This window comes from Xenopus laevis, chromosome 3L, assembly GCF_017654675.1.
Source record: "Xenopus laevis strain J_2021 chromosome 3L, Xenopus_laevis_v10.1, whole genome shotgun sequence".
NCBI lineage: Eukaryota > Metazoa > Chordata > Amphibia > Anura > Pipidae > Xenopus > Xenopus laevis.
The window spans coordinates 17,920,137-17,933,159 of NC_054375.1; positions in this window are offsets into that span (position 1 = coordinate 17,920,137).

Consider the following 13,023-nt stretch of genomic DNA (forward strand, 5'->3'; position numbering starts at 1 on the left):
TAGACCAGTCACTATTGGACTCTTCAATTACCCCTAACTCAAGCATTTTTGCCACTTCATCAGCCACAGCTTTTCGTCTAGCTTCGGGAATCCTATAGGGTTTGAGTTTAACACGAACTCCTGGCTCGGTTACAATCTCATGCTCAACAACAGGAGTCTTTCCTGGGAGGTCATAGAAAGTATCCCTATTCCTCATTAAGAATTCTTTTACCTCCTGTTTTTGGGAGGTGGACAAAGTTTCTGCAATGGTAACCTCAGGGACCAGATGGGTCTCGTGAGTGTCCTTAGAAACAGCATAGGCTGGTACTGCAATTAATGATGTCCTGTCTTTTCAGGGTTTAAGTAAATTAACATGATAAATTTGTTCTGGCTTCCTTTTGCCCGGTTGGTGTACCTTGTAATTTACCTCCCCAACTCTCTCAATTATTTCAAAGGGTACCTGCCATTTTGCAAGGAACTTACTCTCCACTGTGGGGACCAAAACTAGTACTCTGTCTCCAGGTGAAAAGACACGTATTTTATTATGGTTGTATATGCTTTGTTGGGCAGCCTGGGCTTAGGCCAAGTTTTCTCTTACAATGGGCATAATTGAAGCAATTCTGTCTTGCATTTGTGATATGTGTTCAATTACACTCCTGTGGGTTGTCACTTCCCCTTCCCAGGTTTCCTTAGCTATGTCTAAGAGCCCCCTAGGATGTCTCCCATAGAGTAACTCAAATGGAGAATAACCTGTCGAGGATTGGGGAACTTCCCTGATAGCAAACATAAGATAGGGTAAAAGGCAGTCCCAGTCTTTCCCATCTTTGTCCACTACCTTTTTCAGCATACTTTTTAGGGTCTTGTTAAAACGTTCCACAAGACCTGTCTGAGGGTGGTAGACAGAGGTTCCCAATTGTGAAATTTTAAACAATTTACAGAGTTCCTTAGTTACTCTGGACATAAAAGGGGTACCCTGATCGGTGAGGATTTCTTTAGGGATCCCAACTCTACTGAACACATGAAGCAATTCTTTGGCAATGGTTTTAGCAGAAGTGTTGCGCAAAGGAATAGCTTGCGGATAGCGTGTGGCATAGTCCATGATCACTAATATATATTGGTGACCCCGGGCAGATTTTAACAAAGGGCCCACGAGATCCATGGCTATCCGCTCAAAGGGTATTTCAATAATTGGTAATGGGATTAAGGGACTACGAAAATGTGGCCTTGGAATGGAAATCTGGCAAACAGGACAGGACTCACAGTAATCCTTTACCTGCTGATATACACCAGGCCAAAAAAATCTCTGCAAAACTCTTTCGTTTTTTCCACACCCAAATGTCCCCCCATTACATGACCATGGGCAAGATCCAACACCGTTTTTCTGTATGGTTTGGGTACCACTAGTTGTTCAATCACCTCATTTGATTTTTTTGATACTTGGTACAGTAGACCCCCTTTTAAAGCCATATGAGGATAGGACAACCTGAGCCCTGGCTCAATAGGTTCCCCATCAATTATTTTCACATTTTCTCTAGCATTTATAAGGATAGGGTCTTTTAACTGTTCTGTACCGAAATTCTCTTTGTGCACATTCAAATCAGAGAAATCCACAACATTGTCAATATTACCTGACTCACTGGTTTCCCCACTAGGGTTTTGACCATCTTTAGGGGCCTCCAAGTCTCCTGCTAATACAGAGAAAGGGAAAGCTGGGGTTTCCTGAGGAGGATCCTCTGAACGTGTTAGCTCTGAATTTTCTATGGGCACAGGTCCTTCAACCAATGCATCAGAGCAGGGAGAAACTGATTGATTCCAGAGATCTCAAAACTGGGGAAAATCCCTCCCAATTATTGCATCATGCAGAAGGTGTGGTACTACCCCTGCAGAGTGAGTCACTGTAACAAGGCCCGTTTTAAACTTTAGGGTTGCCACGGGATACTCCCGTGTGTCACCATGAATACAAACCACACCAACCCTTTTTGACTGGAACTTAACAGGGCCTACTGAGTCTAACTTTACCAAAGTGACTAAACTACCGGAGTCTAGCAATGCAAGCAATTGTTTCCCATTCACACTCACGTTACACATTTGCTTTTCTTGAACCGGCACAGCAGTGCAGGCAACTGTAGCAAACAGGGACTGGCGTCTATTCCTGGAAGAAAAATCACATTGCATGGGATCATCAAGCAAAGGGCAATTTGCCGCAATATAACCAAAATCATGGCAACGGAAACATTTAAAATTCTCAGAATTAAACCTAAGAGTCTCAGACTTTCCAGTCTTAGATGGCCAGCCTCCCGGGTTTTTTCCAAAAGTCTCTCCCTTTAAGGGTGATTTACTTTTACCACCACCCATTTCCCCATGAACAATCTTACCAGGTGCCAGAGGGTAAAATTCTCAGCGGCAAAGTACCTTTCCACTAACTCCACAAGGTCATCTGCTGTTTTAGGGTCTCCATGGGTTACCCATTTGCGCAGGGCCCCAGGAAGGGACCTCAGGTAGTGATCCAGCACCACCCTCTCAATAATCTCCGGTCCAGTCAGGGACTCCGGTTGCAACCATTTTCTCACCAGGTGGATCAGGTCAAACATCTGGCAGCGTGGAGGCTTGTCTGGGTGATAAGCCCAGCTGTAGACTCGTTGGACACGAAGTGCCAGGGTAACTCCAAGGCGGGCCAGAATCTCTTTTTTCAGTTTCTCATAATCCTTGGCAGTAACAGAGTCAAGATCAAAATATACTTTTTTTTCCAATTCACCGGTTAGCAGGGGTGCCAAAAGACCTGCCCACTGCTCTTTAAACCAACCCTCTCTTTCGGCGGTCCGCTCAAATGTAGTGAGATATGCCTCCGGATCATCCTCTGATGTCATCTTTTGGAGGAAGCGGCTTACATTGATTTTGGGTCCATTTCTATGTACTACTGCAGGTGGCTCCTGGGGTCTCTGTGCCAACTGTTGGACCAATCCTGTCAGTACCTGCCGGTCTTCCTCTGCATCTTCTGCCAGCTTTTTAAACATGGCCATCATCTGCTGTTGCTGTGCCTGTTGCTGAGCCATTGTCTGTTGCTGCAACTGTAGGACCAGCTCCTTATGGCGGGCTTCCGCTTGCTGCTGTGCATGTTGATGGGAGGCATTTGTTGCCTTCTGTTCAGCATTGGCTTGCTGAAGTGCAGCATTAGACAGCATTAACTGTTTCACAATCTCCTCCATGCTGCACAGTTCTTAAGGGATCACCACCCCTTTATTTTCACAGTCTCTGCAATATTATACTGCCTTTTGTTGCTTTATTTTGTGCCCGCATCCTCCACCATATGTAAGGGCTTAGGTAGCTGGGATCAGCTTTCTGGGAGTAAAGCAGCCCACGGCACAATCAGAATTCATAAGGGGGGTTGTTTCTTTCTGGCAGTTTATTTTCACTTGCAGCAAAACAACATAAACAATTCAAAATAAAATCCTTGCCACTTAATGGACTTCTAACTAATACAGGTCAGTTTTCCTAACTACCAGGAGAAGGCCTACCGCCTGTCTCCCCAAAACAAAGTACATACAGGAATATATAAAATCCCAAACCTTTTGGTGATTTCAATCCCTCTCACACAGGCAGCTTTCCTGTGTCTTTTTCCCAGCCAGGAACTCCCCACTCTGGCTTGAGCTGCCTTTTTAATTAACCACCTGAGATACCTCAGGACAACTCAAAACACCCGGGCTGGACTAGCAGTCCTGGAACCACTCTGTTAGGAACCTGGGGCATAAATAAGCTCCGTCCTGGACTTTCCCAGGTATCCTAGTAGTGACCTCACCACAATATATATATATATATATATATATATATATATATATATATATATATATATATATATATATATATATATATATATATATATATATATATATATATATATATATATATATATATATAGTGAATAAGTACCCCCTCTTGTAAAATATAAGGATATTATAAGTTACTGAGGAGTTTCATGACCATATAAAAACACAAGGCCGAAAAACCGAGTGTTTTTATACAGGTCATGGAACTCCCAGGTAACTTCTAATATCCTCATATTTTGCAACTGTGGGTACTTTATTACTTATTTACTAATAAATTATTTACTAAATTTCAGTGATTCATGTGACAGAAATGACATCAGAACTCTCCGTTTATAACTGATGACATCAGAACTCACCGTTTATTAGGATATAATTTACAAGATATTCATAGCTTTTGTGTATTATATATATATATATATATGTATGTATGTATATATATATATATATATATATATATATATATATATATTCCCCTCTGCATGTCACCATTTATTTCTTACACAGTACTTTGGATTCTAGCAGCCTAGTTTTAATTAGTGAGACGCAAGCAGCAGCAAGCGGACAGGAGCGGGAAAACAACGCAATCATTGCCAACAATTTAATTATTTATCAGGGTAAATAAAATTAAATATTTTTTTCTGCCGGAATGTAAAGTAATTACACTGCCACATTCATCAAAACCATTGACATCAAAATAAAAGCTAGAACGCTAATTAATAATTCATATCACAAATATGTAAAAATTGGGGGGGGGGAGGTACAGCATGTGGGGAACTTAAAGCGGGAGCATTGCAGGATTTCGGCTCTCGCTTCCACAAAACCTTGTCAAAACCAGTTTACATTTTTAATTTCAAAACTGTTTTAATTTACAGCTTCTGGGAAAGTGAGCAGCGGCATCGGAAAGTCGACTTTCTCTACACGGGCGGAGCACAGGAGCTTGCAATTGAGAAGAACAGGTTTGCTTTTCTATAGTAAAAGTGAAATGATCAAGCAGAGAAGTCTCCTTAATCAAAACCTTAGCAGAAATAAAGGGAAAGCAAACCTTTTTAAAAAAAATGAGAATACTGCCTAAAAGTGCTGTGTCAGCCATCTTGCTCTAATCTAACATAGGGAGATTACTGAGTAATTTTGACTTGCCGATATTACCCCCTGTTAGAACCTGCACTGGGTCCGGTACCCTCTGATACCTGCGAAATACCTGCAAAGTGTTCAGATTTCGGCCAAAAAGTTCCAGATTCACTGGCCAGGCAGGGAGTCTACAGGTAACCCAGTTGAGTACCCAGCAAAGGTGTGGGCTTGATACCTCCTACACTCCCCTCCTGGTCCCAGGAGGTTTCATCCATTTTCCTGTATTTTCCGCCCCGAAGTGACGTCACTTCCAGTTTGGCCGACCCCAGGTCGAAAGATAAGTCGGGCTATTGGGGGTTGGGTAGCAGTTTAGTGGGGAAAATTTGCGGGTTGTGGGTCTGGGTTGCGTGTCATGGGTTGCGGGTATTGGTCATGTACAGGTCTAACAAAAAGGATCCCGTGCAGGTTTCTAACCTTTGTAATCAAACATCAGAAGGGAGGAAACACTACCATTTAGTTATTCTGTACTAGGAAAACTGTGTTTAAAAGGGACATAAAACCCAACCATAAAGCTGTTGCACTTTGCCCTCTACTTTCCTAATTTCTATAGAGGCTGATGAAAACCTTAATTGTACATGTAAACCAATTTACAAATGAGAATTCTACTGACCAACAAGAATACCCATTCCCAGCACTATGTCAGCCATCTTGCTCTTATACTACATACAAAGAGTAGTACAGTATGTTAACTAATGCAGTAGGGTTTAGTTTCCTTTTAAATAGACATTGAAAAACGTACATACCTAATTGTGTCTACCAGACAAATACATATTAGTAGGAGCTGCCATACTGCAGTTGAAGTAAATGTCTACTGTAGTGTCTAAGAGAAAGGGAAACGGTATGTCAGCACCCACAATATGTATAAATACAAACACAGAGAGATGGGAGAGATGTTTTCTGCACACAATAGAGTATACATAGTTACATAGTTACATAGTTACATAGTTACATAGTTAAATTGGGTTGAAAAAAGACAAAGTCCATCAAGTTCAACCCCTCCAAATGAAAACCCAGCATCCATACACACACCCCTCCCTACTTTTAATTAAAATTCTATATACCCATACCTATATTAACTATAGAGTTTAGTATCACAATAGCCTTTAATATTATGTCTGTCCAAAAAATCATCCAAGCCATTCTTAAAGGCATTAACTGAATCAGCCATCACAACATCACCCGGCAGTGCATTCCACAACCTCACTGTCCTGACTGTGAAGAACCCTCTACGTTGCTTCAAATGAAAGTTCTTTTCTTCTAGTCTAAAGGGGTGGCCTCTGGTACGGTGATCCACTTTATGGGTAAAAAGGTCCCCTGCCATTTGTCTATAATGTCCTCTAATGTACTTGTAAAGTGTAATCATGTCCCCTCGCAAGCGCCTTTTTTCCAGAGAAAACAACCCCAACCTTGACAGTCTACCCTCATAACCAATTTAGTTGCACGTCTCTGCACTCTCTCCAGCTCATTTATATCCCTCTTAAGGACTGGAGTCCAAAACTGAACTGCATACTCCAGATGAGGCCTTACCAGGGACCTATAAAGAGGCATAATTATGTTTTCATCCCTTGAGTTAATGCCCTTTTTTATGCAAGACAGAACTTTATTTGCTTTAGTAGCCACAGAATGACACTGCCCAGAATTAGACAACGTGTTATCTACAAAGACCCCTAGATCCTTTTCATTTAAGGAAACTCCCAACACATTGCCATTTAGTGTATAACTTGCATTTATATTATTTTTGCCAAAGTGCATAACCTTGCATTTATCAACATTGAACCTCATTTTCCAGTTTGCTGCCCAGTTTTCCAGTTTAGACAGATCACTTTGCAAAGTGGCAGCATCCTGCATGGAACCTATAGTTCTGCACAATTTAGTATCATCTGCAAAAATAGAAACAGTACTTTCAATGCCCACCTCCAGGTCATTAATAAACAAGTTGAAAAGCAAGGGACCTAGTACAGAGCCCTGCGGTACTCCACTAACAACACTGGTCCAATTAGAAAATGTTCCATTTACCACCACTCTTTGTAGTCTATCTTTTAGCCAGTTCTATACGTTTATGGTAGGGGTGAAACATTACCTTTGGGAAACGCTCATTTGAAACCACCTGGCTGCTTTTACCCATATGTAATAATACAAATATACAAAGAAAGAATGTTCTGTAAAATTAATATGCTACACTTTTATGCTGTACTGTATATGGAATACAATATGTCCTTTCCATATAAATTGCAGGGACACTGAGGCTGGTCATCACAATATACAGTGTCAGTAGGTTTTGCTAATGACGGATGTTGTTGCCCCCGCAGATAGCTCTGCACTCAGATTTAGAGCTGTACTAAAGCAGCCATTACCCCAGTGAGATACCACATACAGCCATGTAAAAGCCTGATAAATATTTAAACACGCTGAAAAGAGCATAGACAGGCGCAAGAGCAACCATATTGAAAGCCTGTCTCTGTAGATTAGGCCTGAGAGGGGCAAAACAAAGCCGCCGGTCTGGACATAGGTAGGTTATATGACATAATGCGGACATTTCTTTGGACGTTTTTTAAAGGAAATCATTTCTTTGTCAGCAGTTTACCTGCAGTGCTATGAAATTCTTTAATTACAGATAGAGTTATTATTATGCAACTTTTTAAAAAAAGTAAACATATTTGAAGGGCTGCTTCAACTTTAAGTTAACTTTAAGTATGGCCAATTCGACGCATCTTTTCAATTGGTGTTCATTATTTATTGTTTAAAGTTTTTTTTAATTATTTGCCTTCTCCTTCTGACTCTTTCTAGCTTTCAAATGAAAGCTCTTGCTCTGCAAGGTACAAACCTATTGTTACTTCTACTTTGTATTACTCATATTTCTATTCAGGCCTCTCCTGAATTCCAGTCTCTTATTCAAATCATTGCATGGTTGCTAGGGTAATTTGGTCTCTAGCAACTGAAATTGCAAACTGGAGAGCTGCTGAATAAAAAGCTAAATAATTTAAAAACCAAATGAAAACCAATTGCACTCTCTACATCAGGGTCGGACTGGAGGCTTGTGGGCCCACCGGGGCTGCCAACGAAGGGCCCTCTTGGCAGTCCTCCCGACCTCCAATATTCAGGCCCGGTGTGCACATGCGTGAACACGTTGGACCGCGAGTGAGTGCCGCAGCGCAGCCTAAAGTTCAGTTCTTTAGGGGTTATTGGGGGAGCAGGTCTGGGCCAATAGGGGCTTACCGGGTTTTTTTACTGGTGTCCCACTAGCCCAGCCAGACCCTGCTTTACATCATACTAAAAGTTAACTCAAAGGTGAACAACCCCTTTGAGAAAAATAAAAACAAGGTAACTGCTACTAAACATGACATGTTTTCTCTTTAGCACTAAGAAACTAGTTGCAACAAATAAGTATACATTATCAGTCAGATTGTCAAAAAAAAACCCTCATAATACATGCTGTTCCGTGCAAGGTTAGTAACCCTCCCCTCAATAAAATCCACTTTTAACAACCCAATTTGTCAAGAACCAGCTGAGGTCATCAACGCTGTACCTGGTTTATAGGGCTCACACCTAATGATAAATAGCTGTAGGCAAGGAAAGGCTGAGTAATGCCATGTGGGTAACTACACAGGCTCTCAGGGTGTGTTATTCCTGTTTGCTGTCTAAAGCACCTGCTCAGCAGAAAAAAAAGGATTTTCCTGTTAAGGTCAAACATATTGTATTTTACCATTTCACTATCCATCTAAATAAATTATCCATATTCAAAATGTATGACTCGCTTCAGTAGTACTGGGGCACAAAGAAATATTGGCTTCATGGGGCTCATTATTTATTTTGAGTAGGACTGTCGGTGATACTGAGGGGTGTACATTGGACTAATGTTATTTCTGTTCCCATTATTCATTATAAGTTGCATTGTACCCTGCTAAACATTTCCCCCCACAGCCACAGTCCCTTCCCACAGGCTATTATCCCACTGTTACTATAAGCACCATCTCTCCCTACTATACCTACTATCCCACAGCCACAGTCCCTTCCCAGAGTCTGTTATCCCACTGTTACTATAGGCACCATCTCTCCCTACTTTACCTGCTATCCCACAGCCACACTCCCTTCCCAGAGAATATTATCCCACTGTTACTATAGGCACAATCTCTCCCTACTATAACTGCTATCCCATAACCACAGTTCCCTCCCAGAGACTATTATCCCACTGCTACTATAGGAACCATCTCTATCTACTATACCTGCTATCCTACAGTCACACTCCCTTCCCAGAGTCGATTAACCCACTGTAACTATAGGCACCATCTCTCCATACTATATCTGCTATCCCACAGCCACAGTCCATTCCCAGAGTCTGTTATCCCACTGTTACTATAAGCACCATCTCTCCCTTCTATACCTGCTATCCTACAGCCAAAGTCCCTTCCCAGAGACTATTATCCCATTGTAAATATAGGCACCATCTCTCCATACTATACCTGCTATCCCACAGCCACAGTCCCTTCCCAGAGACTATTATCCCACTGTTACTATAGGCACCATCTCTCCCTACTATAACTGCTATCCCATAGCCACAGTTCCCTTCCAGAGACTATTATTCCACTGCTACTATAGGAACCATCTCTATCTACTATACCTGCTATCCAACAGTCACACTTCCTTCCCAGAGTCTATTATCCCATTATTAATATAGGTACCATCTCTCCCTACTATACCTGCTATCCCACAGCCACAGTCCCCTCCCAGAGACTCCCACTGCTACTATAAAAAACCATGTCTTCTTGAGAAAGCCATGTTTACATTTTCTTTACCATGGAAACACAGTTACTGTCCCTTCAACAATGCTGTGTATAGGAAAAAGAAACCTATATATTTTGCATAAAAAAAAATAATTTGTATGGCATATGCTAAAATGAACAGCACAAGCAACTATCCAAATTATTTTAATATTTCTGTATCAGTAAAACCCAGATTACATTTAACACGATAGTTTGGCTTTTTAAATATAGAACATCATTATACCACATAATAATCACTTTACGCAGCTCATTGCCTTATTAAACTGTTACCTAACAACCAGCGACTGATACAGGCTCTACCGACTATTTAATCCTAATGATTTGTTTCAGAACAGCAAAACATGGAACAGCGCAAGATATTTTTCTCCACTCTATGGAATGAACCAATTTAAAGAAGCTGCATGGGACAAGTGGACTTTACGTGGTTAAGCTAGTTAAGGCCTTAGCGTAGGACCGACGATTTTGTCACGATCGGAATCGCTGCGACAAAACGCATGCAACAAAACACATGTCACATGCGACAAAAAAAAGGTAAGAGATAGAATTGTCGCATGGTGTCGCACGGTTGATCTGCCAAGACTGTCGGATGCAGACTCAAATGGCAGAAGTGGTGATACCTAGGGTAACTTCACTGCAGGGTTTACCAAAAACCAAGTGACACTTGACAAAGAGTCAGAAGACTTGAAATATGTTGTGCAAATAAAATCACTTTTGAGCAGTTACATAGTTACATAGTTAATTTGGGTTGAAAAAAGACAAAGTCCATCAAGTTCAACCCCTCCAAATGAAAACCCAGCATCCATACACACACTCCTCTCTTCTTTTAATTAAATTCTATATACCCATACCTATACTAACTATAGAGCTTAGTATCACAATAGCCTTTGATATTATGTCTGTCCAAAAAACCATCCAAGCCATTCTTAAAGGCATTAACTGAATCAGCCATCACAACATCACCCGGCAGTGCATTCCACAACCTCACTGTCCTGACTGTGTAGAACCCCCTACGTTGCTTCAAATCATCATCATCATCATTTATTTATATAGCGCTGTCAAGATACGCAGTGCTTTACTGCAGTTATAGCAAACAGGGAATAAATGGTGGATAACAAACAAGGATTACAGAATACAATAGGGTTAGAAGGACCTAGAGATTAGAGTTTACAAACTAAAAGGTTAGGGTACAATTGAGACATTAGGACTATATAAACAAATATTTTGTCATTTTTGATACAGCAATCCATAGGCACCATACCAGATGAAAGTGAATCTGAGAAAATCAGAAATAGGGGCTGGTCTAAAACTGAACTAAGCTCTCTTAGAACCTGGGGGTGTATGCCATCAGGCCCTGGAGCCTTGTTTACATTAATTTTTATTAAAGCTTTATGAATCATATCCTGAGTCAGCCACTGACTAGATTGAGCTGAGCCATTAGTGCAGGTATAAAGTGAGCCTGGGACTCAGACTCCTCTATTGTATACACTGAAGAAAAGAACTGATTTAACACATTTGCCTTATCTGTATCTGTTACAGCCATACTGGTACCATTATTTAATGGAGCAACACTCTTAACCTGCATCTTTTTACTATTAATATATTTAAAAACTTTTTAGGGTTAGTTTTCACCTCCATCGCAATTAACTCTTCATTTCCTTTCTTTGCCTTCCAGATTGCTTATTTACAACATTTTTTAGTGTTTATATTCATTAAATGCAGCTTCTGTTCCAACAAATTTGTAGTTTTTAAATGCCTTTCTCTTCTTTCCTAATAACTTCTTTACTTCTGAATTAAGCCACATAGGATGATTCTTAGAGCTTCTACATTTACTTAAGGGAATAAATTGAGAACAGTAATGATTTAATATAATTTTAAATGACAACCATTTCTGTTCTGTGTTTTTAGCTGAAAACTTAATGCCCCAATCAATACTCTGTAGGGCAGCCCTCAAGGCACTAAAATTAGCTTTTGCAAAATTCATGGTTTTTGTTGCCCCAGTATATATTTGTTTTTTGCACCATACATTAAATTATATAACATTATGGTCAGTATTACCGAGGGGCTCAATGACTTGCACATTTGCTATAAGTTCTGGGTCATTTGAGATCACTAAATCCCGAATAGCGTTTTTTCTTGTAGGCTCCTCAACAACCTGTGCCATAAAATTGTCATGCAACAAGTTTATAAATTTGTTCCCATTAACTGATCAGGCAGTACTGTTGCTCCAGTCAATATCTGGGTAATTAAAATCACCCATTATCATTACTTTCCCCAAACTAGCAGCCTTTTCTATTTGCATGAGTAGCTTCGCCTCCTCCTCCTCACTTACATTAGGGGGTCTATACGCCTACAATTAATTTGCTGGACTCTTTACTCCACCCATAAGACTTCTGCCCCCTCATTTTCTAAAATAACCTCCTCCTTTATATAAGCTTTTAAATCCTGACTAACAAACAGACATACCCCTACTCCTTTTCTATTGCCTCCGAAACATAGTATAGCCACTGATATTTACTGCCCAGTCATGTGACTCATTCAGCCATGTTTCAGCCACACCAATCACATCATATTTTCCCTTCAGCACCAGCACCTCCAGCTCTCCCATTTTACCAGTCAGACTCCTTGCATTTGCAAACATACATTTAATACTGGTACCACATTGAACATATGGCATGTAGTCCTCCCTATCCTTAACAGTATCCCCAGCCAAATCTCCTTCCCCATTTTCCCTTTCTTTGCCCACTATCTCATCTAACCTGTCTTCCACTGAATCTTTTATTGAACCCCCCCCCCACACCTAGTTTAAAATCTCCTCCAACCCTCTAGCCATGTCATTAGAAATGACAGTGCACCAGGTTGGGTTGGTTTTAAGTTTGGAGAAATGGGTTAGGGTTGACTTTTTGTTGACCTGCATATCACTTTCATTCTTACTGGCTTTATGAGTTTTATTCTGGCAGTGGTAGCCAATGTCTTGTTGGACACTGGGTCAATTTTCGAGCTTTGGCCAAATTGGCCGGCCAGACCTCTAAAGTATATAAAACTCTCCTATTGCATTTCAAAGCTTTCCAAATGAAAGTGGACATACACCATTCCAAAATGTGGCCCTTCTTGCAAATTGTAGGGTTCCTGAGAACAATTTTAGATGCAAAATAATTTTCCAGTGAGACAGCACTTTGGCTTGATGTTACCCAACAGGTTACCCAACAAATCCCTCCAGATATGGGTGCATCTGCACCATTTCCAGACACCCCCCCCCCCCATTCTGTCCTAATTACACCCTCTGACAGCCTTCTGTGATTCTCCTGCTTTTG